The sequence below is a fragment of the Schistocerca piceifrons genome, chromosome 5, assembly GCF_021461385.2.
Source record: "Schistocerca piceifrons isolate TAMUIC-IGC-003096 chromosome 5, iqSchPice1.1, whole genome shotgun sequence".
NCBI lineage: Eukaryota > Metazoa > Arthropoda > Insecta > Orthoptera > Acrididae > Schistocerca > Schistocerca piceifrons.
In genome coordinates, this window is record NC_060142.1 from 599,664,249 (window position 1) to 599,687,901 (window position 23,653).

At 49.5% G+C, this 23,653-nt stretch overlaps 25 non-coding genes across 25 annotated transcripts; all 25 read left to right on the forward strand.

Moving 5' to 3' along the window:
• Window positions 1-4,854: 4,854 nt before the first annotated feature.
• On the forward strand, window positions 4,855-4,928 carry Trnan-guu. Its single transcript has one exon. It is a non-coding gene; the product is annotated as a tRNA-Asn (tRNA).
• Window positions 4,929-5,617: 689 nt separating this feature from the next.
• On the forward strand, window positions 5,618-5,689 carry Trnat-cgu. The gene has a single exon. It is a non-coding gene; the product is annotated as a tRNA-Thr (tRNA).
• A 333-nt stretch (window positions 5,690-6,022) lies between these two features.
• On the forward strand, window positions 6,023-6,096 carry Trnan-guu. The gene has a single exon. It is a non-coding gene; the product is annotated as a tRNA-Asn (tRNA).
• A 689-nt stretch (window positions 6,097-6,785) lies between these two features.
• On the forward strand, window positions 6,786-6,857 carry Trnat-cgu. Its single transcript has one exon. It is a non-coding gene; the product is annotated as a tRNA-Thr (tRNA).
• Window positions 6,858-7,190: 333 nt separating this feature from the next.
• On the forward strand, window positions 7,191-7,264 carry Trnan-guu. Its single transcript has one exon. It is a non-coding gene; the product is annotated as a tRNA-Asn (tRNA).
• A 689-nt stretch (window positions 7,265-7,953) lies between these two features.
• Trnat-cgu lies at window positions 7,954-8,025 on the forward strand. Its single transcript has one exon. It is a non-coding gene; the product is annotated as a tRNA-Thr (tRNA).
• A 333-nt stretch (window positions 8,026-8,358) lies between these two features.
• On the forward strand, window positions 8,359-8,432 carry Trnan-guu. The gene has a single exon. It is a non-coding gene; the product is annotated as a tRNA-Asn (tRNA).
• Window positions 8,433-9,121: 689 nt separating this feature from the next.
• Trnat-cgu lies at window positions 9,122-9,193 on the forward strand. Its single transcript has one exon. It is a non-coding gene; the product is annotated as a tRNA-Thr (tRNA).
• Window positions 9,194-9,526: 333 nt separating this feature from the next.
• On the forward strand, window positions 9,527-9,600 carry Trnan-guu. Its single transcript has one exon. It is a non-coding gene; the product is annotated as a tRNA-Asn (tRNA).
• A 689-nt stretch (window positions 9,601-10,289) lies between these two features.
• On the forward strand, window positions 10,290-10,361 carry Trnat-cgu. Its single transcript has one exon. It is a non-coding gene; the product is annotated as a tRNA-Thr (tRNA).
• A 333-nt stretch (window positions 10,362-10,694) lies between these two features.
• Window positions 10,695-10,768, forward strand: Trnan-guu. Its single transcript has one exon. It is a non-coding gene; the product is annotated as a tRNA-Asn (tRNA).
• A 689-nt stretch (window positions 10,769-11,457) lies between these two features.
• Trnat-cgu lies at window positions 11,458-11,529 on the forward strand. Its single transcript has one exon. It is a non-coding gene; the product is annotated as a tRNA-Thr (tRNA).
• A 333-nt stretch (window positions 11,530-11,862) lies between these two features.
• Trnan-guu lies at window positions 11,863-11,936 on the forward strand. The gene has a single exon. It is a non-coding gene; the product is annotated as a tRNA-Asn (tRNA).
• A 689-nt stretch (window positions 11,937-12,625) lies between these two features.
• Window positions 12,626-12,697, forward strand: Trnat-cgu. Its single transcript has one exon. It is a non-coding gene; the product is annotated as a tRNA-Thr (tRNA).
• Window positions 12,698-13,030: 333 nt separating this feature from the next.
• On the forward strand, window positions 13,031-13,104 carry Trnan-guu. The gene has a single exon. It is a non-coding gene; the product is annotated as a tRNA-Asn (tRNA).
• Window positions 13,105-13,793: 689 nt separating this feature from the next.
• On the forward strand, window positions 13,794-13,865 carry Trnat-cgu. The gene has a single exon. It is a non-coding gene; the product is annotated as a tRNA-Thr (tRNA).
• A 334-nt stretch (window positions 13,866-14,199) lies between these two features.
• On the forward strand, window positions 14,200-14,273 carry Trnan-guu. The gene has a single exon. It is a non-coding gene; the product is annotated as a tRNA-Asn (tRNA).
• Window positions 14,274-14,962: 689 nt separating this feature from the next.
• Window positions 14,963-15,034, forward strand: Trnat-cgu. Its single transcript has one exon. It is a non-coding gene; the product is annotated as a tRNA-Thr (tRNA).
• Window positions 15,035-15,367: 333 nt separating this feature from the next.
• Trnan-guu lies at window positions 15,368-15,441 on the forward strand. The gene has a single exon. It is a non-coding gene; the product is annotated as a tRNA-Asn (tRNA).
• A 689-nt stretch (window positions 15,442-16,130) lies between these two features.
• Trnat-cgu lies at window positions 16,131-16,202 on the forward strand. The gene has a single exon. It is a non-coding gene; the product is annotated as a tRNA-Thr (tRNA).
• Window positions 16,203-16,535: 333 nt separating this feature from the next.
• Window positions 16,536-16,609, forward strand: Trnan-guu. The gene has a single exon. It is a non-coding gene; the product is annotated as a tRNA-Asn (tRNA).
• Window positions 16,610-17,298: 689 nt separating this feature from the next.
• Window positions 17,299-17,370, forward strand: Trnat-cgu. The gene has a single exon. It is a non-coding gene; the product is annotated as a tRNA-Thr (tRNA).
• Window positions 17,371-17,703: 333 nt separating this feature from the next.
• Window positions 17,704-17,777, forward strand: Trnan-guu. Its single transcript has one exon. It is a non-coding gene; the product is annotated as a tRNA-Asn (tRNA).
• Window positions 17,778-18,466: 689 nt separating this feature from the next.
• Window positions 18,467-18,538, forward strand: Trnat-cgu. The gene has a single exon. It is a non-coding gene; the product is annotated as a tRNA-Thr (tRNA).
• A 333-nt stretch (window positions 18,539-18,871) lies between these two features.
• Window positions 18,872-18,945, forward strand: Trnan-guu. Its single transcript has one exon. It is a non-coding gene; the product is annotated as a tRNA-Asn (tRNA).
• The last annotated feature ends 4,708 nt before the right edge of the window (window positions 18,946-23,653 follow it).

Consider the following 23,653-nt stretch of genomic DNA (forward strand, 5'->3'; position numbering starts at 1 on the left):
GTTTTTTGTGCAATGAAAGTGGTCACGTGCGTACCGACTGTCTGCGGAGAGTTTTTGTTTTAAAAAATTCTCTCGAACAGCGTCGCAAGTTAACGGTCGCTGACCTCGTTGCAGGTGGTTCTGCTCTTGGTGTAGCACAGTCCAGTGGTAGTAGCGCCCCTCCACAGGTTTTGCGCACCCCTGATACAGAATTTCCTCCTTTGCGTGCTAAATCTGATGTTGTTCCGTCTGTCCCTCAGGTGGGTGTGCCACTTTTGAATAATAAGAGGCGTCGCCCACACGATGGAAATAGTACGGATGAGGATCTCCCTGAGATGCCCCAGTCCGAGCGACCGGCATCCTCCGAGCCACTGTGTACTGTAGCTGCTCCCTGCCCTCCTGAGGTAGCGGTTCCGGTGGCGGCTGCTGGCGCCCCTCCGGCCTCCGACGCAGCTTCTCTCGAGTCGGGTCGTCGGTCGGGCCTGTTGGCGCCGTCTTCCGAACCGACTGCGATGTCACAACAAGTGGAGCCGCGACAACTTCCTGCTTCGCTGCCCCATACCTCTGCCAGCGGAGCTGCTCCGCTTCCTTCCAACTCTGCGGCCTCGGACCTTCCTGCTCCCGTTTCGCCTCCGTGCAGTCCATGTTTGCCGGAAGCTAGTGCAGGTGTTGACCATTCCGTTTTGTCGGATGTTTCCCCCGCGACCCCGGATCCCGCATGTGGACCGGCGCGGGTGGTGTCGGATACAGAACTTGACCCTCCTACGTCACCGGCGGCTGAAGTTTCCTTGCCCGTCAGCCGACGCAAGTTACGCGTTCAGCCGAACGTTAATGCTGTTCGTAAAAAACCGAAACGTAAGGGATCCGCGGAACGGGGTAGCAGTCCCCCTCCCTCGGATGCCTCTGTCACCCCTGCTATGGACTGTGACGCTGGTGCGTCGGTGTAGGTGATTTGTTTTCTCGCTTTTCTCTCTATGGTTCAAGCATACACCTTTCTTACCTTAAATGTTAACCGTATTGAGTCCGACGTTCGCATTGCCTCTTTGCGGCAGTTTATTTACGACGCCTGTGCGGACGTAGTGTTTTTGCAGGAAGTGTTGTTTTCTGATCTCTCTCTACCTGGATTTCAAACTGTTTTTAATGTCGCGCCGGAATATTCAACAGGAACTGCTCTTTTCTTTCGAGAGGGCATTCCTATTACTGACATTGAATTCCTTGACTCTGGCCGTGGGATTGGTTGTCGTCTTTTTGATCTCCGCCTCGTTGTTTTGTATGCCCCCTCTGGTTCGGGTCACACTGTGGCTCGATCGCGCTTTTATAAAGAAGAGCTTATTTATCTTTTGCGCCAGAGTCCTCGGAGTCTCCTGCTCGGAGGCGATTTTAATTGTGTTTTACGCCCTGCAGACCAGTCCCCCAATTTTAATTATTGCCGTGATTTACATGACTTAGTTCGTACGATGCATCTGCGTGATGTTTGGGAACACAAATATCCAACCCTGGTGAAATATACGTTTTTTACCGCGTCCTCATGCAGTAGACTCGACAGATTCTATTTATCTGATTTTTTATGTGATAAAATTCTTTCTGTCGATGTTATTCCTACTAGTTTTTCTGACCATTGTGCTTTTACTGCAACTGTAAATCTTAGTCGCCAACCTGCAAAACTTTATCGTTCCCAGTGGATGTTAAATGTTTCCCACCTTGCCGACAGTGCTATGGATGATGTTATAAGTGGCGTGTGGGAGCGATGTCTTCGCTCTGTCCCGCGATACCCCTCCTTGCTGGTTTGGTGGACTGCGTTTGCCAAGCCCAAGATTCGTCAGACTTTGATTGTCTACTGTGCTGCTAGGACGCGTGATTTTAAGAACACGTATGAATATTACTACTCTGTCCTGCGTGAACTATATGACGCGGCGGGTACCTCTCCACTGCGGATCCATGATGTTCGTCGTATTAAAGCCAAGCTCTTGAGCCTTAAACGACGACAGATGGATGGTCTGCGAGTTAAGTCGAAACCTCACTCTCTTGTTGAAGGTGAACTGACATCCTTGTACCACCTGCTACGGCATCAGACTCGTCGTCGTCGCTCCTTCATCTCTTCTCTTACGGTGGATGATGGGCGACAGCTTATTGCACAGGAGGAAATGGTTCGTGCTCTTCATCAGTATTACACTAGTCTATATTCTGCCGATGATTCTGGTGAGTCTCTTTCGGATGATGTCTTTGGGGATCTAACTGCGACGATCGCGCCTGACGCGAACGGCGAATTTCTCCGGGAGTTCCAGGTAGATGATGTTTTCGATTTTATTGCTCGCTCTCCGTCCAGTAAATCGCCGGGTCCAGACGGCCTGCCTAAAGAATTTTATCTCCGTTTTTGGCCTCTTTTGGGTGGCATTTTTACGCAGATTTTAAATGAGATTGTTAGGGGGATGGATGTGCCTGCCGATTTTAAAGTAGGGAAAATTGTTTTAATCCCGAAGTCCTCTGGTCGTTTATCTGCTGCCAATCTTCGTCCGCTCACATTGCTGAATTTTGACTATAAGACAGCTGCTAGAGCGCTCAATAGCCGGTTGTCTTCTCTTCTTCGGGGTGTGATTGGTGCACATCAATGTTGTTTTCATGATAGATCTATTCTGACACCAGTAGCCGAATATCGGGATGTTGTCTCGGTTGCGGCGGTTACAAACGTACATTGTGCCTTTGCCTTCCTTGATTTTTATAAGGCTTTTGATCACGTCAGTCATGTGTTTTTAGATCGTGTTTTAGGTACAATAGGTTTTAACGCTTCATCACGTGGTGTTCTTGGCAATTTGTATAGGGGAATAACAGCTCGGGTGTCAGTCAATGGGCAGCTGACGCCGCCCATTGCTATCCGCCGCGGAGTGCCTCAGGGTAGTCCGCTCTCTATGTCTTTATTCGTATTGTCGCTGGAACCGCTGCTTCGGACTATTGCTCTCAAGCTTCAGGGTATGTCCCTCTCTGGTGGGAAGCTCTCTGTTAAGGCATATGCGGATGATGTCGTTGTTCTCCTCCGTCAACGTGATGATATCCCGTTGTTGAAAGGGGCGGTTGATGCATACTGTCGTGTCTCTGGAGCGCGTCTCAATCAGGGTAAATGTAAGTTCCTTGATATTCGAGGATTTCGCGATGCTGACGTCCCTTGGGCCACTTTTGTCGATCGCCATACGTCCTTGGGGATTATCATTGATCGGTGTCCTCTAAAAATGGCGGCTCTCAATTGGAAATCTGTCACCGAGAAGATACAGGGGGCTCTGATGGTCCATGAGCAGCGCTCTGCCACCATTTTGCAAAAAGTCAGAATTTTAGACACCTACGTTCTATGTAAAGCTTATTATGTTGCTCAGCTGTTCCCACTTCCCATGATGGTGGCGAAAAGGTTGCGCCAATTGTCTAGCAGATTTATATGGAAGGGCCATCTATTCAAGTTACGTTACGAGGTAATGACGAAACCGCGTCTCTCCGGAGGCTTGGGCCTCTCTGACATTACTCGCAAGGCGTCTGCTTTGTACGTCCGCCGAACGACTCTAATTGTTACGCAAGAAGTGACTTCAATTACATCCAGGCTTTTTACTGTTGTGCGTCCGGCGAGCCTTGCTCCACCTGTCGATGTCGGACGCCTAAATTTTAAGTTGAAACACATTCGGGAATTTTACATTGCGGTGAGTTACCTCGGTGACGTCTTCTTGCGGCGACCGGTGCCAACGACCAAGGGCTTGATTGCCCGCTGGGAGGGGCTGGCCGGTCCCAATCCAATAGAACTGGCGTCTCCATCTGTGTCCTGGAGGAACGTCTGGAAGAACGTTAGTCTGCCGATCCACTCTATGGCCGTGGCGTCCACGTGGTATAGGGTAATAAATAATTTGGTTCCCACCAATGTACGACTGCACCGTATTGGTCTTTCTGACACGGACACCTGTACTCGGTGTGGTCTCTTGGATACCCTTGAACATCGATTCACCTGCTGTGGGCACCTTGCTAATTGGCGTTGGCTCAGGAAACAACTTGCTTTTGTCACTAGGTCTGCTGAAGCCGCTTATACTATTGACATCATCGTCCGGCCCGATTCTTCCTTTTTTCCGCGGACGAAGCTCCATACCGTCATGTGGTTGATTGGCCATTTCGTACATTTTGTCAACAGTTGTCATGAAGAGGATGGACACCTAGCGTTTCGGCAGTACATGCTTACTGCTTACTGGCAGCGCTTGCGATTGCCAGGCCTCCGAGATGATTTTGCCAATATGCTTAGCCTGACATTTGAAAGAGAGGGTGTTGGCTAAGGTCACCTGTGTGAGCCATTTTCTTTTATACTGTTTTTGGATTTGCCGCCTTTATGTATGTTTCTTCCCTACACCAGGACTGAAGTTTTCGTGTTTTAATCTTTATTTCAGTCAGCAGTCTACATTATATAGTCATGTTTTAGGATTTTAATTTCAGTACTGTAAAAAAAAAAAAAAAAAAAAAAAGTGGTAGAGCACTGGTCTCGTAAACCAGGGGTCGTGAGTTCGAACCTCACAGAAGGCATTCATTTTTTAAACCTTCCTGCAAGGAGCGGAGCTATCTCGAGCAGCATCTAACACATGGCAGTACACTGAATGAAAGGAATGTTCTACAACCTATGACAAGTATTCTACTGGCCTCAGAGGTTTTCTGAATGCATAGGTTGAACATTGGTTTGTATGCATTTTGTAGTATAATGTCATGCTTGGCGATGTCATTCGTTTACGAGCCTCGCTACAGTGTGCATGCACGTTATCCATGTGAAGAGGCGTAAGCAAATGCTACCATTCTGCGAGATTCCTGCAGAAGGTATACGAATTGCGTTGATATACAGAGCACAAGGGAGCCAAAGTCAAGGCCTCCGTGGCGCAATCGGCTAGCGCGTTCGGCTGTTAACCGAAAGGTTGGTGGTTCGAGCCCACCCGGGGGCGAAATCGTTTTAACCGGCACCGAGGTGAGGACATACGTCAACTTTGTTAGAGATACACAGCTAGTGTGACAATTTGGCTGCGTTTGAGTGATGCCACAGAGCCTTAAACACATTCAGCCAAATGACACTGTAGGTAAAAACATGGCCCTACACAGACGTTCTACTGTTTTCCTTTTTATTCGTCATGTGTGACACTGCAGTAGAGGGACGCCCACTACAAAAGACGCATTCTTTACATTCAATTTCAGCATATACGTCGCGAGTGCCATATGACAGGGCCTGTCTCTCGATGTCGATTTGTATTTGGTGTCTCTTAAGTGTCGGTCTGCAGTAGGCCGCTGTTGGCCGAGCGACGTGCAGTCGCCTTACATGAAGCCCCATGGGCAACGCCAGTGCCACTGTGGACAACAGCATACTGTAGCCAGAGAGACGAGCCGAAAGGCGCATTTCGCAGTCGAGCCACGCTGTCCCACAAGCTGTGCACTAGGTCAGGATTGTGCAGACCGCAAACTTTTGGTGGGCCGACGCTCGTCGTCGATCGCAAGGGCGAAACATTCAAGAGATTTGGAAAACGGCAATGTGGACACCCCCAGCAGCAGCTGTGTGCCAAATCCGATATCTGGTCGAGGGCTGCAAGATTCAGTATGATGAAGTACCAATTTGGGGATAGCTCACAAACGCTAAGCTGCCGCCTTCTTAGCTAAGTGGTAGAGCACTGGTCTCGTAAACCAGGGGTCGTGAGTTCGAACCTCACAGAAGGCATTCATTTTTTAAACCTTCCTGCAAGGAGCGGAGCTATCTCGAGCAGCATCTAACACATGGCAGTACACTGAATGAAAGGAATGTTCTACAACCTATGACAAGTATTCTACTGGCCTCAGAGGTTTTCTGAATGCATAGGTTGAACATTGGTTTGTATGCATTTTGTAGTATAATGTCATGCTTGGCGATGTCATTCGTTTACGAGCCTCGCTACAGTGTGCATGCACGTTATCCATGTGAAGAGGCGTAAGCAAATGCTACCATTCTGCGAGATTCCTGCAGAAGGTATACGAATTGCGTTGATATACAGAGCACAAGGGAGCCAAAGTCAAGGCCTCCGTGGCGCAATCGGCTAGCGCGTTCGGCTGTTAACCGAAAGGTTGGTGGTTCGAGCCCACCCGGGGGCGAAATCGTTTTAACCGGCACCGAGGTGAGGACATACGTCAACTTTGTTAGAGATACACAGCTAGTGTGACAATTTGGCTGCGTTTGAGTGATGCCACAGAGCCTTATACACATTCAGCCAAGTGACACTGTAGGTAAAAACATGGCCCTACACAGACGTTCTACTGTTTTCCTTTTTATTCGTCATGTGTGACACTGCAGTAGAGGGACGCCCACTACAAAAGACGCATTCTTTACATTCAATTTCAGCATATACGTCGCGAGTGCCATATGACAGGGCCTGTCTCTCGATGTCGATTTGTATTTGGTGTCTCTTAAGTGTCGGTCTGCAGTAGGCCGCTGTTGGCCGAGCGACGTGCAGTCGCCTTACATGAAGCCCCATGGGCAACGCCAGTGCCACTGTGGACAACAGCATACTGTAGCCAGAGAGACGAGCCGAAAGGCGCATTTCGCAGTCGAGCCACGCTGTCCCACAAGCTGTGCACTAGGTCTGGATTGTGCAGACCGCAAACTTTTAGTGGGCCGACGCTCGTCGTCGATCGCAAGGGCGAAACATTCAAGAGATTTGGAAAACGGCAATGTGGACACCCCCAGCAGCAGCTGTGTGCCAAATCCGATATCTGGTCGAGGGCTGCAAGATTCAGTATGATGCAGTACCAATTTGGGGATAGCTCACAAACGCTAAGCTGCCGCCTTCTTAGCTCAGTGGTAGAGCACTGGTCTCGTAAACCAGGGGTCGTGAGTTCGAACCTCACAGAAGGCATTCATTTTTTAAACCTTCCTGCAAGGAGCGGAGCTATCTCGAGCAGCATCTAACACATGGCAGTACACTGAATGAAAGGGATGTTCTACAACCTATGACAAGTATTCTACTGGCCTCAGAGGTTTTCTGAATGCATAGGTTGAACATTGGTTTGTATGCATTTTGTAGTATAATGTCATGCTTGGCGATGTCATTCGTTTACGAGCCTCGCTACAGTGTGCATGCACGTTATCCATGTGAAGAGGCGTAAGCAAATGCTACCATTCTGCGAGATTCCTGCAGAAGGTATACGAATTGCGTTGATATACAGAGCACAAGGGAGCCAAAGTCAAGGCCTCCGTGGCGCAATCGGCTAGCGCGTTCGGCTGTTAACCGAAAGGTTGGTGGTTCGAGCCCACCCGGGGGCGAAATCGTTTTAACCGGCACCGAGGTGAGGACATACGTCAACTTTGTTAGAGATACACAGCTAGTGTGACAATTTGGCTGCGTTTGAGTGATGCCACAGAGCCTTATACACATTCAGCCAAGTGACACTGTAGGTAAAAACATGGCCCTACACAGACGTTCTACTGTTTTCCTTTTTATTCGTCATGTGTGACACTGCAGTAGAGGGACGCCCACTACAAAAGACGCATTCTTTACATTCAATTTCAGCATATACGTCGCGAGTGCCATATGACAGGGCCTGTCTCTCGATGTCGATTTGTATTTGGTGTCTCTTAAGTGTCGGTCTGCAGTAGGCCGCTGTTGGCCGAGCGACGTGCAGTCGCCTTACATGAAGCCCCATGGGCAACGCCAGTGCCACTGTGGACAACAGCATACTGTAGCCAGAGAGACGAGCCGAAAGGCGCATTTCGCAGTCGAGCCACGCTGTCCCACAAGCTGTGCACTAGGTCAGGATTGTGCAGACCGCAAACTTTTAGTGGGCCGACGCTCGTCGTCGATCGCAAGGGCGAAACATTCAAGAGATTTGGAAAACGGCAATGTGGACACCCCCAGCAGCAGCTGTGTGCCAAATCCGATATCTGGTCGAGGGCTGCAAGATTCAGTATGATGAAGTACCAATTTGGGGATAGCTCACAAACACTAAGCTGCCGCCTTCTTAGCTCAGTGGTAGAGCACTGGTCTCGTAAACCAGGGGTCGTGAGTTCGAACCTCACAGAAGGCATTCATTTTTTAAACCTTCCTGCAAGGAGCGGAGCTATCTCGAGCAGCATCTAACACATGGCAGTACACTGAATGAAAGGAATGTTCTACAACCTATGACAAGTATTCTACTGGCCTCAGAGGTTTTCTGAATGCATAGGTTGAACATTGGTTTGTATGCATTTTGTAGTATAATGTCATGCTTGGCGATGTCATTCGTTTACGAGCCTCGCTACAGTGTGCATGCACGTTATCCATGTGAAGAGGCGTAAGCAAATGCTACCATTCTGCGAGATTCCTGCAGAAGGTATACGAATTGCGTTGATATACAGAGCACAAGGGAGCCAAAGTCAAGGCCTCCGTGGCGCAATCGGCTAGCGCGTTCGGCTGTTAACCGAAAGGTTGGTGGTTCGAGCCCACCCGGGGGCGAAATCGTTTTAACCGGCACCGAGGTGAGGACATACGTCAACTTTGTTAGAGATACACAGCTAGTGTGACAATTTGGCTGCGTTTGAGTGATGCCACAGAGCCTTATACACATTCAGCCAAGTGACACTGTAGGTAAAAACATGGCCCTACACAGACGTTCTACTGTTTTCCTTTTTATTCGTCATGTGTGACACTGCAGTAGAGGGACGCCCACTACAAAAGACGCATTCTTTACATTCAATTTCAGCATATACGTCGCGAGTGCCATATGACAGGGCCTGTCTCTCGATGTCGATTTGTATTTGGTGTCTCTTAAGTGTCGGTCTGCAGTAGGCCGCTGTTGGCCGAGCGACGTGCAGTCGCCTTACATGAAGCCCCATGGGCAACGCCAGTGCCACTGTGGACAACAGCATACTGTAGCCAGAGAGACGAGCCGAAAGGCGCATTTCGCAGTCGAGCCACGCTGTCCCACAAGCTGTGCACTAGGTCAGGATTGTGCAGACCGCAAACTTTTAGTGGGCCGACGCTCGTCGTCGATCGCAAGGGCGAAACATTCAAGAGATTTGGAAAACGGCAATGTGGACACCCCCAGCAGCAGCTGTGTGCCAAATCCGATATCTGGTCGAGGGCTGCAAGATTCAGTATGATGAAGTACCAATTTGGGGATAGCTCACAAACGCTAAGCTGCCGCATTCTTAGCTCAGTGGTAGAGCACTGGTCTCGTAAACCAGGGGTCGTGAGTTCGAACCTCACAGAAGGCATTCATTTTTTAAACCTTCCTGCAAGGAGCGGAGCTATCTCGAGCAGCATCTAACACATGGCAGTACACTGAATGAAAGGGATGTTCTACAACCTATGACAAGTATTCTACTGGCCTCAGAGGTTTTCTGAATGCATAGGTTGAACATTGGTTTGTATGCATTTTGTAGTATAATGTCATGCTTGGCGATGTCATTCGTTTACGAGCCTCGCTACAGTGTGCATGCACGTTATCCATGTGAAGAGGCGTAAGCAAATGCTACCATTCTGCGAGATTCCTGCAGAAGGTATACGAATTGCGTTGATATACAGAGCACAAGGGAGCCAAAGTCAAGGCCTCCGTGGCGCAATCGGCTAGCGCGTTCGGCTGTTAACCGAAAGGTTGATGGTTCGAGCCCACCCGGGGGCGAAATCGTTTTAACCGGCACCGAGGTGAGGACATACGTCAACTTTGTTAGAGATACACAGCTAGTGTGACAATTTGGCTGCGTTTGAGTGATGCCACAGAGCCTTATACACATTCAGCCAAGTGACACTGTAGGTAAAAACATGGCCCTACACAGACGTTCTACTGTTTTCCTTTTTATTCGTCATGTGTGACACTGCAGTAGAGGGACGCCCACTACAAAAGACGCATTCTTTACATTCAATTTCAGCATATACGTCGCGAGTGCCATATGACAGGGCCTGTCTCTCGATGTCGATTTGTATTTGGTGTCTCTTAAGTGTCGGTCTGCAGTAGGCCGCTGTTGGCCGAGCGACGTGCAGTCGCCTTACATGAAGCCCCATGGGCAACGCCAGTGCCACTGTGGACAACAGCATACTGTAGCCAGAGAGACGAGCCGAAAGGCGCATTTCGCAGTCGAGCCACGCTGTCCCACAAGCTGTGCACTAGGTCAGGATTGTGCAGACCGCAAACTTTTGGTGGGCCGACGCTCGTCGTCGATCGCAAGGGCGAAACATTCAAGAGATTTGGAAAACGGCAATGTGGACACCCCCAGCAGCAGCTGTGTGCCAAATCCGATATCTGGTCGAGGGCTGCAAGATTCAGTATGATGAAGTACCAATTTGGGGATAGCTCACAAACGCTAAGCTGCCGCCTTCTTAGCTCAGTGGTAGAGCACTGGTCTCGTAAACCAGGGGTCGTGAGTTCGAACCTCACAGAAGGCATTCATTTTTTAAACCTTCCTGCAAGGAGCGGAGCTATCTCGAGCAGCATCTAACACATGGCAGTACACTGAATGAAAGGAATGTTCTACAACCTATGACAAGTATTCTACTGGCCTCAGAGGTTTTCTGAATGCATAGGTTGAACATTGGTTTGTATGCATTTTGTAGTATAATGTCATGCTTGGCGATGTCATTCGTTTACGAGCCTCGCTACAGTGTGCATGCACGTTATCCATGTGAAGAGGCGTAAGCAAATGCTACCATTCTGCGAGATTCCTGCAGAAGGTATACGAATTGCGTTGATATACAGAGCACAAGGGAGCCAAAGTCAAGGCCTCCGTGGCGCAATCGGCTAGCGCGTTCGGCTGTTAACCGAAAGGTTGGTGGTTCGAGCCCACCCGGGGGCGAAATCGTTTTAACCGGCACCGAGGTGAGGACATACGTCAACTTTGTTAGAGATACACAGCTAGTGTGACAATTTGGCTGCGTTTGAGTGATGCCACAGAGCCTTATACACATTCAGCCAAGTGACACTGTAGGTAAAAACATGGCCCTACACAGACGTTCTACTGTTTTCCTTTTTATTCGTCATGTGTGACACTGCAGTAGAGGGACGCCCACTACAAAAGACGCATTCTTTACATTCAATTTCAGCATATACGTCGCGAGTGCCATATGACAGGGCCTGTCTCTCGATGTCGATTTGTATTTGGTGTCTCTTAAGTGTCGGTCTGCAGTAGGCCGCTGTTGGCCGAGCGACGTGCAGTCGCCTTACATGAAGCCCCATGGGCAACGCCAGTGCCACTGTGGACAACAGCATACTGTAGCCAGAGAGACGAGCCGAAAGGCGCATTTCGCAGTCGAGCCACGCTGTCCCACAAGCTGTGCACTAGGTCTGGATTGTGCAGACCGCAAACTTTTAGTGGGCCGACGCTCGTCGTCGATCGCAAGGGCGAAACATTCAAGAGATTTGGAAAACGGCAATGTGGACACCCCCAGCAGCAGCTGTGTGCCAAATCCGATATCTGGTCGAGGGCTGCAAGATTCAGTATGATGCAGTACCAATTTGGGGATAGCTCACAAACGCTAAGCTGCCGCCTTCTTAGCTCAGTGGTAGAGCACTGGTCTCGTAAACCAGGGGTCGTGAGTTCGAACCTCACAGAAGGCATTCATTTTTTAAACCTTCCTGCAAGGAGCGGAGCTATCTCGAGCAGCATCTAACACATGGCAGTACACTGAATGAAAGGGATGTTCTACAACCTATGACAAGTATTCTACTGGCCTCAGAGGTTTTCTGAATGCATAGGTTGAACATTGGTTTGTATGCATTTTGTAGTATAATGTCATGCTTGGCGATGTCATTCGTTTACGAGCCTCGCTACAGTGTGCATGCACGTTATCCATGTGAAGAGGCGTAAGCAAATGCTACCATTCTGCGAGATTCCTGCAGAAGGTATACGAATTGCGTTGATATACAGAGCACAAGGGAGCCAAAGTCAAGGCCTCCGTGGCGCAATCGGCTAGCGCGTTCGGCTGTTAACCGAAAGGTTGGTGGTTCGAGCCCACCCGGGGGCGAAATCGTTTTAACCGGCACCGAGGTGAGGACATACGTCAACTTTGTTAGAGATACACAGCTAGTGTGACAATTTGGCTGCGTTTGAGTGATGCCACAGAGCCTTATACACATTCAGCCAAGTGACACTGTAGGTAAAAACATGGCCCTACACAGACGTTCTACTGTTTTCCTTTTTATTCGTCATGTGTGACACTGCAGTAGAGGGACGCCCACTACAAAAGACGCATTCTTTACATTCAATTTCAGCATATACGTCGCGAGTGCCATATGACAGGGCCTGTCTCTCGATGTCGATTTGTATTTGGTGTCTCTTAAGTGTCGGTCTGCAGTAGGCCGCTGTTGGCCGAGCGACGTGCAGTCGCCTTACATGAAGCCCCATGGGCAACGCCAGTGCCACTGTGGACAACAGCATACTGTAGCCAGAGAGACGAGCCGAAAGGCGCATTTCGCAGTCGAGCCACGCTGTCCCACAAGCTGTGCACTAGGTCAGGATTGTGCAGACCGCAAACTTTTAGTGGGCCGACGCTCGTCGTCGATCGCAAGGGCGAAACATTCAAGAGATTTGGAAAACGGCAATGTGGACACCCCCAGCAGCAGCTGTGTGCCAAATCCGATATCTGGTCGAGGGCTGCAAGATTCAGTATGATGAAGTACCAATTTGGGGATAGCTCACAAACGCTAAGCTGCCGCCTTCTTAGCTCAGTGGTAGAGCACTGGTCTCGTAAACCAGGGGTCGTGAGTTCGAACCTCACAGAAGGCATTCATTTTTTAAACCTTCCTGCAAGGAGCGGAGCTATCTCGAGCAGCATCTAACACATGGCAGTACACTGAATGAAAGGAATGTTCTACAACCTATGACAAGTATTCTACTGGCCTCAGAGGTTTTCTGAATGCATAGGTTGAACATTGGTTTGTATGCATTTTGTAGTATAATGTCATGCTTGGCGATGTCATTCGTTTACGAGCCTCGCTACAGTGTGCATGCACGTTATCCATGTGAAGAGGCGTAAGCAAATGCTACCATTCTGCGAGATTCCTGCAGAAGGTATACGAATTGCGTTGATATACAGAGCACAAGGGAGCCAAAGTCAAGGCCTCCGTGGCGCAATCGGCTAGCGCGTTCGGCTGTTAACCGAAAGGTTGGTGGTTCGAGCCCACCCGGGGGCGAAATCGTTTTAACCGGCACCGAGGTGAGGACATACGTCAACTTTGTTAGAGATACACAGCTAGTGTGACAATTTGGCTGCGTTTGAGTGATGCCACAGAGCCTTATACACATTCAGCCAAGTGACACTGTAGGTAAAAACATGGCCCTACACAGACGTTCTACTGTTTTCCTTTTTATTCGTCATGTGTGACACTGCAGTAGAGGGACGCCCACTACAAAAGACGCATTCTTTACATTCAATTTCAGCATATACGTCGCGAGTGCCATATGACAGGGCCTGTCTCTCGATGTCGATTTGTATTTGGTGTCTCTTAAGTGTCGGTCTGCAGTAGGCCGCTGTTGGCCGAGCGACGTGCAGTCGCCTTACATGAAGCCCCATGGGCAACGCCAGTGCCACTGTGGACAACAGCATACTGTAGCCAGAGAGACGAGCCGAAAGGCGCATTTCGCAGTCGAGCCACGCTGTCCCACAAGCTGTGCACTAGGTCAGGATTGTGCAGACCGCAAACTTTTAGTGGGCCGACGCTCGTCGTCGATCGCAAGGGCGAAACATTCAAGAGATTTGGAAAACGGCAATGTGGACACCCCCAGCAGCAGCTGTGTGCCAAATCCGATATCTGGTCGAGGGCTGCAAGATTCAGTATGATGAAGTACCAATTTGGGGATAGCTCACAAACGCTAAGCTGCCGCATTCTTAGCTCAGTGGTAGAGCACTGGTCTCGTAAACCAGGGGTCGTGAGTTCGAACCTCACAGAAGGCATTCATTTTTTAAACCTTCCTGCAAGGAGCGGAGCTATCTCGAGCAGCATCTAACACATGGCAGTACACTGAATGAAAGGGATGTTTCTACAACCTATGACAAGTATTCTACTGGCCTCAGAGGTTTTCTGAATGCATAGGTTGAACATTGGTTTGTATGCATTTTGTAGTATAATGTCATGCTTGGCGATGTCATTCGTTTACGAGCCTCGCTACAGTGTGCATGCACGTTATCCATGTGAAGAGGCGTAAGCAAATGCTACCATTCTGCGAGATTCCTGCAGAAGGTATACGAATTGCGTTGATATACAGAGCACAAGGGAGCCAAAGTCAAGGCCTCCGTGGCGCAATCGGCTAGCGCGTTCGGCTGTTAACCGAAAGGTTGATGGTTCGAGCCCACCCGGGGGCGAAATCGTTTTAACCGGCACCGAGGTGAGGACATACGTCAACTTTGTTAGAGATACACAGCTAGTGTGACAATTTGGCTGCGTTTGAGTGATGCCACAGAGCCTTATACACATTCAGCCAAGTGACACTGTAGGTAAAAACATGGCCCTACACAGACGTTCTACTGTTTTCCTTTTTATTCGTCATGTGTGACACTGCAGTAGAGGGACGCCCACTACAAAAGACGCATTCTTTACATTCAATTTCAGCATATACGTCGCGAGTGCCATATGACAGGGCCTGTCTCTCGATGTCGATTTGTATTTGGTGTCTCTTAAGTGTCGGTCTGCAGTAGGCCGCTGTTGGCCGAGCGACGTGCAGTCGCCTTACATGAAGCCCCATGGGCAACGCCAGTGCCACTGTGGACAACAGCATACTGTAGCCAGAGAGACGAGCCGAAAGGCGCATTTCGCAGTCGAGCCACGCTGTCCCACAAGCTGTGCACTAGGTCTGGATTGTGCAGACCGCAAACTTTTAGTGGGCCGACGCTCGTCGTCGATCGCAAGGGCGAAACATTCAAGAGATTTGGAAAACGGCAATGTGGACACCCCCAGCAGCAGCTGTGTGCCAAATCCGATATCTGGTCGAGGGCTGCAAGATTCAGTATGATGCAGTACCAATTTGGGGATAGCTCACAAACGCTAAGCTGCCGCCTTCTTAGCTCAGTGGTAGAGCACTGGTCTCGTAAACCAGGGGTCGTGAGTTCGAACCTCACAGAAGGCATTCATTTTTTAAACCTTCCTGCAAGGAGCGGAGCTATCTCGAGCAGCATCTAACACATGGCAGTACACTGAATGAAAGGGATGTTCTACAACCTATGACAAGTATTCTACTGGCCTCAGAGGTTTTCTGAATGCATAGGTTGAACATTGGTTTGTATGCATTTTGTAGTATAATGTCATGCTTGGCGATGTCATTCGTTTACGAGCCTCGCTACAGTGTGCATGCACGTTATCCATGTGAAGAGGCGTAAGCAAATGCTACCATTCTGCGAGATTCCTGCAGAAGGTATACGAATTGCGTTGATATACAGAGCACAAGGGAGCCAAAGTCAAGGCCTCCGTGGCGCAATCGGCTAGCGCGTTCGGCTGTTAACCGAAAGGTTGGTGGTTCGAGCCCACCCGGGGGCGAAATCGTTTTAACCGGCACCGAGGTGAGGACATACGTCAACTTTGTTAGAGATACACAGCTAGTGTGACAATTTGGCTGCGTTTGAGTGATGCCACAGAGCCTTATACACATTCAGCCAAGTGACACTGTAGGTAAAAACATGGCCCTACACAGACGTTCTACTGTTTTCCTTTTTATTCGTCATGTGTGACACTGCAGTAGAGGGACGCCCACTACAAAAGACGCATTCTTTACATTCAATTTCAGCATATACGTCGCGAGTGCCATATGACAGGGCCTGTCTCTCGATGTCGATTTGTATTTGGTGTCTCTTAAGTGTCGGTCTGCAGTAGGCCGCTGTTGGCCGAGCGACGTGCAGTCGCCTTACATGAAGCCCCATGGGCAACGCCAGTGCCACTGTGGACAACAGCATACTGTAGCCAGAGAGACGAGCCGAAAGGCGCATTTCGCAGTCGAGCCACGCTGTCCCACAAGCTGTGCACTAGGTCAGGATTGTGCAGACCGCAAACTTTTAGTGGGCCGACGCTCGTCGTCGATCGCAAGGGCGAAACATTCAAGAGATTTGGAAAACGGCAATGTGGACACCCCCAGCAGCAGCTGTGTGCCAAATCCGATATCTGGTCGAGGGCTGCAAGATTCAGTATGATGAAGTACCAATTTGGGGATAGCTCACAAACGCTAAGCTGCCGCCTTCTTAGCTCAGTGGTAGAGCACTGGTCTCGTAAACCAGGGGTCGTGAGTTCGAACCTCACAGAAGGCATTCATTTTTTAAACCTTCCTGCAAGGAGCGGAGCTATCTCGAGCAGCATCTAACACATGGCAGTACACTGAATGAAAGGAATGTTCTACAACCTATGACAAGTATTCTACTGGCCTCAGAGGTTTTCTGAATGCATAGGTTGAACATTGGTTTGTATGCATTTTGTAGTATAATGTCATGCTTGGCGATGTCATTCGTTTACGAGCCTCGCTACAGTGTGCATGCACGTTATCCATGTGAAGAGGCGTAAGCAAATGCTACCATTCTGCGAGATTCCTGCAGAAGGTATACGAATTGCGTTGATATACAGAGCACAAGGGAGCCAAAGTCAAGGCCTCCGTGGCGCAATCGGCTAGCGCGTTCGGCTGTTAACCGAAAGGTTGGTGGTTCGAGCCCACCCGGGGGCGAAATCGTTTTAACCGGCACCGAGGTGAGGACATACGTCAACTTTGTTAGAGATACACAGCTAGTGTGACAATTTGGCTGCGTTTGAGTGATGCCACAGAGCCTTATACACATTCAGCCAAGTGACACTGTAGGTAAAAACATGGCCCTACACAGACGTTCTACTGTTTTCCTTTTTATTCGTCATGTGTGACACTGCAGTAGAGGGACGCCCACTACAAAAGACGCATTCTTTACATTCAATTTCAGCATATACGTCGCGAGTGCCATATGACAGGGCCTGTCTCTCGATGTCGATTTGTATTTGGTGCCTCTTAAGTGTCGGTCTGCAGTAGGCCGCTGTTGGCCGAGCGACGTGCAGTCGCCTTACATGAAGCCCCATGGGCAACGCCAGTGCCACTGTGGACAACAGCATACTGTAGCCAGAGAGACGAGCCGAAAGGCGCATTTCGCAGTCGAGCCACGCTGTCCCACAAGCTGTGCACTAGGTCAGGATTGTGCAGACCGCAAACTTTTAGTGGGCCGACGCTCGTCGTCGACCGCAAGGGCGAAACATTCAAGAGATTTGGAAAACGGCAATGTGGACACCCCCAGCAGCAGCTGTGTGCCAAATCCGATATCTGGTCGAGGGCTGCAAGATTCAGTATGATGAAGTACCAATTTGGGGATAGCTCACAAACGCTAAGCTGCCGCATTCTTAGCTCAGTGGTAGAGCACTGGTCTCGTAAACCAGGGGTCGTGAGTTCGAACCTCACAGAAGGCATTCATTTTTTAAACCTTCCTGCAAGGAGCGGAGCTATCTCGAGCAGCATCTAACACATGGCAGTACACTGAATGAAAGGGATGTTCTACAACCTATGACAAGTATTCTACTGGCCTCAGAGGTTTTCTGAATGCATAGGTTGAACATTGGTTTGTATGCATTTTGTAGTATAATGTCATGCTTGGCGATGTCATTCGTTTACGAGCCTCGCTACAGTGTGCATGCACGTTATCCATGTGAAGAGGCGTAAGCAAATGCTACCATTCTGCGAGATTCCTGCAGAAGGTATACGAATTGCGTTGATATACAGAGCACAAGGGAGCCAAAGTCAAGGCCTCCGTGGCGCAATCGGCTAGCGCGTTCGGCTGTTAACCGAAAGGTTGATGGTTCGAGCCCACCCGGGGGCGAAATCGTTTTAACCGGCACCGAGGTGAGGACATACGTCAACTTTGTTAGAGATACACAGCTAGTGTGACAATTTGGCTGCGTTTGAGTGATGCCACAGAGCCTTATACACATTCAGCCAAGTGACACTGTAGGTAAAAACATGGCCCTACACAGACGTTCTACTGTTTTCCTTTTTATTCGTCATGTGTGACACTGCAGTAGAGGGACGCCCACTACAAAAGACGCATTCTTTACATTCAATTTCAGCATATACGTCGCGAGTGCCATATGACAGGGCCTGTCTCTCGATGTCGATTTGTATTTGGTGTCTCTTAAGTGTCGGTCTGCAGTAGGCCGCTGTTGGCCGAGCGACGTGCAGTCGCCTTACATGAAGCCCCATGGGCAACGCCAGTGCCACTGTGGACAACAGCATACTGTAGCCAGAGAGACGAGCCGAAAGGCGCATTTCGCAGTCGAGCCACGCTGTCCCACAAGCTGTGCACTAGGTCAGGATTGTGCAGACCGCAAACTTTTGGTGGGCCGACGCTCGTCGTCGATCGCAAGGGCGAAACATTCAAGAGATTTGGAAAACGGCAATGTGGACACCCCCAGCAGCAGCTGTGTGCCAAATCCGATATCTGGTCGAGGGCTGCAAGATTCAGTATGATGAAGTACCAATTTGGGGATAGCTCACAAACGCTAAGCTGCCGCCTTCTTAGCTCAGTGGTAGAGCACTGGTCTCGTAAACCAGGGGTCGTGAGTTCGAACCTCACAGAAGGCATTCATTTTTTAAACCTTCCTGCAAGGAGCGGAGCTATCTCGAGCAGCATCTAACACATGGCAGTACACTGAATGAAAGGAATGTTCTACAACCTATGACAAGTATTCTACTGGCCTCAGAGGTTTTCTGAATGCATAGGTTGAACATTGGTTTGTATGCATTTTGTAGTATAATGTCATGCTTGGCGATGTCATTCGTTTACGAGCCTCGCTACAGTGTGCATGCACGTTATCCATGTGAAGAGGCGTAAGCAAATGCTACCATTCTGCGAGATTCCTGCAGAAGGTATACGAATTGCGTTGATATACAGAGCACAAGGGAGCCAAAGTCAAGGCCTCCGTGGCGCAATCGGCTAGCGCGTTCGGCTGTTAACCGAAAGGTTGGTGGTTCGAGCCCACCCGGGGGCGAAATCGTTTTAACCGGCACCGAGGTGAGGACATACGTCAACTTTGTTAGAGATACACAGCTAGTGTGACAATTTGGCTGCGTTTGAGTGATGCCACAGAGCCTTATACACATTCAGCCAAGTGACACTGTAGGTAAAAACATGGCCCTACACAGACGTTCTACTGTTTTCCTTTTTATTCGTCATGTGTGACACTGCAGTAGAGGGACGCCCACTACAAAAGACGCATTCTTTACATTCAATTTCAGCATATACGTCGCGAGTGCCATATGACAGGGCCTGTCTCTCGATGTCGATTTGTATTTGGTGTCTCTTAAGTGTCGGTCTGCAGTAGGCCGCTGTTGGCCGAGCGACGTGCAGTCGCCTTACATGAAGCCCCATGGGCAACGCCAGTGCCACTGTGGACAACAGCATACTGTAGCCAGAGAGACGAGCCGAAAGGCGCATTTCGCAGTCGAGCCACGCTGTCCCACAAGCTGTGCACTAGGTCTGGATTGTGCAGACCGCAAACTTTTAGTGGGCCGACGCTCGTCGTCGATCGCAAGGGCGAAACATTCAAGAGATTTGGAAAACGGCAATGTGGACACCCCCAGCAGCAGCTGTGTGCCAAATCCGATATCTGGTCGAGGGCTGCAAGATTCAGTATGATGCAGTACCAATTTGGGGATAGCTCACAAACGCTAAGCTGCCGCCTTCTTAGCTCAGTGGTTAGTTCCGCTTTAGACGCCGTGCAGTGTGGACGTGCCTAGTCTTCCGCTCCGCCGTAGCGTTACGTATAGTGGACTATCGTTTTTGTTTACGTGTTGTGTTGCAACTTCTGTGAGTGTTTCTCCGTCGTTGTTTCGTACCTTGTGTTACTTTCTGTCCTTATTTCAGTGTTTTTTGTGTAGCGGTTTCGACCGCATATTTTGAAAATGTCGTCCCAGGTTATTCCTCGTCAGGCTACAGTTAGTTTTGCTTTTGACAAGTCAACCCGCCATGTGCAACCTAGTTCTCTTGAGATTCATGATTGGTTGGTAGATACCTTTGGTGTTCATTCGGATCAGGTGCACACTGCTTATTTTGATACCGAACTGTATGTTTTCTTTGTTAAGTTTATGGACCCACTTCAGGTTGATAAAATTCTTTCTAAATATGGTCATCAAGTTCTCTTTCGGCATCGGGATGATTCTGTAAGTACCGTGCTGCTTTCCAATGCTTCCATCACGTATACCAATGTTCGTGTTTACAACCTTCCACCGGAGGTGGATAATGTCTATCTTAAGGAGGGTCTACAGAAGTATGGTGATGTAAAGAGCATTCGCCTTGAACGCTGGTCAAGCCAACATCGCCTGCAATGTTACAGTGGTATTCGTTCAGTCGAAATGCACGTTAAGCAGAATATTCCATCTCACCTGCAGATCGGTGGATATCGTGTCCATGTAACATATAGTGGTCAGGTGGGTACCTGTTTTTTGTGCAATGAAAGTGGTCACGTGCGTACCGACTGTCCGCGGAGAGTTTTTGTTTTAAAAAATTCTCTCGAACAGCGTCGCAAGTTAACGGTCGCTGACCTCGTTGCAGGTGGTTCTGCTCTTGGTGTAGCACAGTCCAGTGGTAGTAGCGCCCCTCCACAGGTTTTGCGCACCCCTGATACAGAATTTCCTCCTTTGCGTGCTAAATCTGATGTTGTTCCGTCTGTCCCTCAGGTGGGTGTGCCACTTTTGAATAATAAGAGGCGTCGCCCACACGATGGAAATAGTACGGATGAGGATCTCCCTGAGATGCCCCAGTCCGAGCGACCGGCATCCTCCGAGCCACTGTGTACTGTAGCTGCTCCCTGCCCTCCTGAGGTAGCGGTTCCGGTGGCGGCTGCTGGCGCCCCTCCGGCCTCCGACGCAGCTTCTCTCGAGTCGGGTCGTCGGTCGGGCCTGTTGGCGCCGTCTTCCGAACCGACTTCGATGTCACAACAAGTGGAGCCGCGACAACTTCCTGCTTCGCTGCCCCATACCTCTGCCAGCGGAGCTGCTCCGCTTCCTTCCAACTCTGCGGCCTCGGACCTTCCTGCTCACGTTTCGCCTCCGTGCAGTCCATGTTTGCCGGAAGCTAGTGCAGGTGTTGACCATTCCGTTTTGTCGGATGTTTCCCCCGCGACCCCGGATCCCGCATGTGGACCGGCGCGGGTGGTGTCGGATACAGAACTTGACCCTCCTACGTCACCGGCGGCTGAAGTTTCCTTGCCCGTCAGCCGACGCAAGTTACGCGTTCAGCCGAACGTTAATGCTGTTCGTAAAAAACCGAAACGTAAGGGATCCGCGGAACGGGGTAGCAGTCCCCCTCCCTCGGATGCCTCTGTCACCCCTGCTATGGACTGTGACGCTGGTGCGTCGGTGTAGGTGATTTGTTTTCTCGCTTTTCTCTCTATGGTTCAAGCATACACCTTTCTTACCTTAAATGTTAACCGTATTGAGTCCGACGTTCGCATTGCCTCTTTGCGGCAGTTTATTTACGACGCCTGTGCGGACGTAGTGTTTTTGCAGGAAGTGTTGTTTTCTGATCTCTCTCTACCTGGATTTCAAACTGTTTTTAATGTCGCGCCGGAATATTCAACAGGAACTGCTCTTTTCTTTCGAGAGGGCATTCCTATTACTGACATTGAATTCCTTGACTCTGGCCGTGGGATTGGTTGTCGTCTTTTTGATCTCCGCCTCGTTGTTTTGTATGCCCCCTCTGGTTCGGGTCACACTGTGGCTCGATCGCGCTTTTATAAAGAAGAGCTTATTTATCTTTTGCGCCAGAGTCCTCGGAGTCTCCTGCTCGGAGGCGATTTTAATTGTGTTTTACGCCCTGCAGACCAGTCCCCCAATTTTAATTATTGCCGTGATTTACATGACTTAGTTCGTACGATGCATCTGCGTGATGTTTGGGAACACAAATATCCAACCCTGGTGAAATATACGTTTTTTACCGCGTCCTCATGCAGTAGACTCGACAGATTCTATTTATCTGATTTTTTATGTGATAAAATTCTTTCTGTCGATGTTATTCCTACTAGTTTTTCTGACCATTGTGCTTTTACTGCAACTGTAAATCTTAGTCGCCAACCTGCAAAACTTTATCGTTCCCAGTGGATGTTAAATGTTTCCCACCTTGCCGACAGTGCTATGGATGATGTTATAAGTGGCGTGTGGGAGCGATGTCTTCGCTCTGTCCCGCGATACCCCTCCTTGCTGGTTTGGTGGACTGCGTTTGCCAAGCCCAAGATTCGTCAGACTTTGATTTTCTACTGTGCTGCTAGGACGCGTGATTTTAAGAACACGTATGAATATTACTACTCTGTCCTGCGTGAACTATATGACGCGGCGGGTACCTCTCCACTGCGGATCCATGATGTTCGTCGTATTAAAGCCAAGCTCTTGAGCCTTAAACGACGACAGATGGATGGTCTGCGAGTTAAGTCGAAACCTCACTCTCTTGTTGAAGGTGAACTGACATCCTTGTACCACCTGCTACGGCATCAGACTCGTCGTCGTCGCTCCTTCATCTCTTCTCTTACGGTGGATGATGGGCGACAGCTTATTGCACAGGAGGAAATGGTTCGTGCTCTTCATCAGTATTACACTAGTCTATATTCTGCCGATGATTCTGGTGAGTCTCTTTCGGATGATGTCTTTGGGGATCTAACTGCGACGATCGCGCCTGACGCGAACGGCGAATTTCTCCGGGAGTTCCAGGTAGATGATGTTTTCGATTTTATTGCTCGCTCTCCGTCCAGTAAATCGCCGGGTCCAGACGGCCTGCCTAAAGAATTTTATCTCCGTTTTTGGCCTCTTTTGGGTGGCATTTTTACGCAGATTTTAAATGAGATTGTCAGGGGGATGGATGTGCCTGCCGATTTTAAAGTAGGGAAAATTGTTTTAATCCCGAAGTCCTCTGGTCGTTTATCTGCTGCCAATCTTCGTCCGCTCACATTGCTGAATTTTGACTATAAGACAGCTGCTAGAGCGCTCAATAGCCGGTTGTCTTCTCTGCTTCGGGGTGTGATTGGTGCACATCAATGTTGTTTTCATGATAGATCTATTCTGACACCAGTAGCCGAATATCGGGATGTTGTCTCGGTTGCGGCGGTTACAAACGTACATTGTGCCTTTGCCTTCCTTGATTTTTATAAGGCTTTTGATCACGTCAGTCATGTGTTTTTAGATCGTGTTTTAGGTACAATAGGTTTTAACGCTTCATCACGTGGTGTTCTTGGCAATTTGTATAGGGGAATAACAGCTCGGGTGTCAGTCAATGGGCAGCTGACGCCGCCCATTGCTATCCGCCGCGGAGTGCCTCAGGGTAGTCCGCTCTCTATGTCTTTATTCGTATTGTCCCTGGAACCGCTGCTTCGGACTATTGCTCTCAAGCTTCAGGGTATGTCCCTCTCTGGTGGGAAGCTCTCTGTTAAGGCATATGCGGATGATGTCGTTGTTCTCCTCCGTCAACGTGATGATATCCCGTTGTTGAAAGGGGCGGTTGATGCATACTGTCGTGTCTCTGGAGCGCGTCTCAATCAGGGTAAATGTAAGTTCCTTGATATTCGAGGATTTCGCGATGCTGACGTCCCTTGGGCCACTTTTGTCGATCGCCATACGTCCTTGGGGATTATCATTGATCGGTGTCCTCTAAAAATGGCGGCTCTCAATTGGAAATCTGTCACCGAGAAGATACAGGGGGCTCTGATGGTC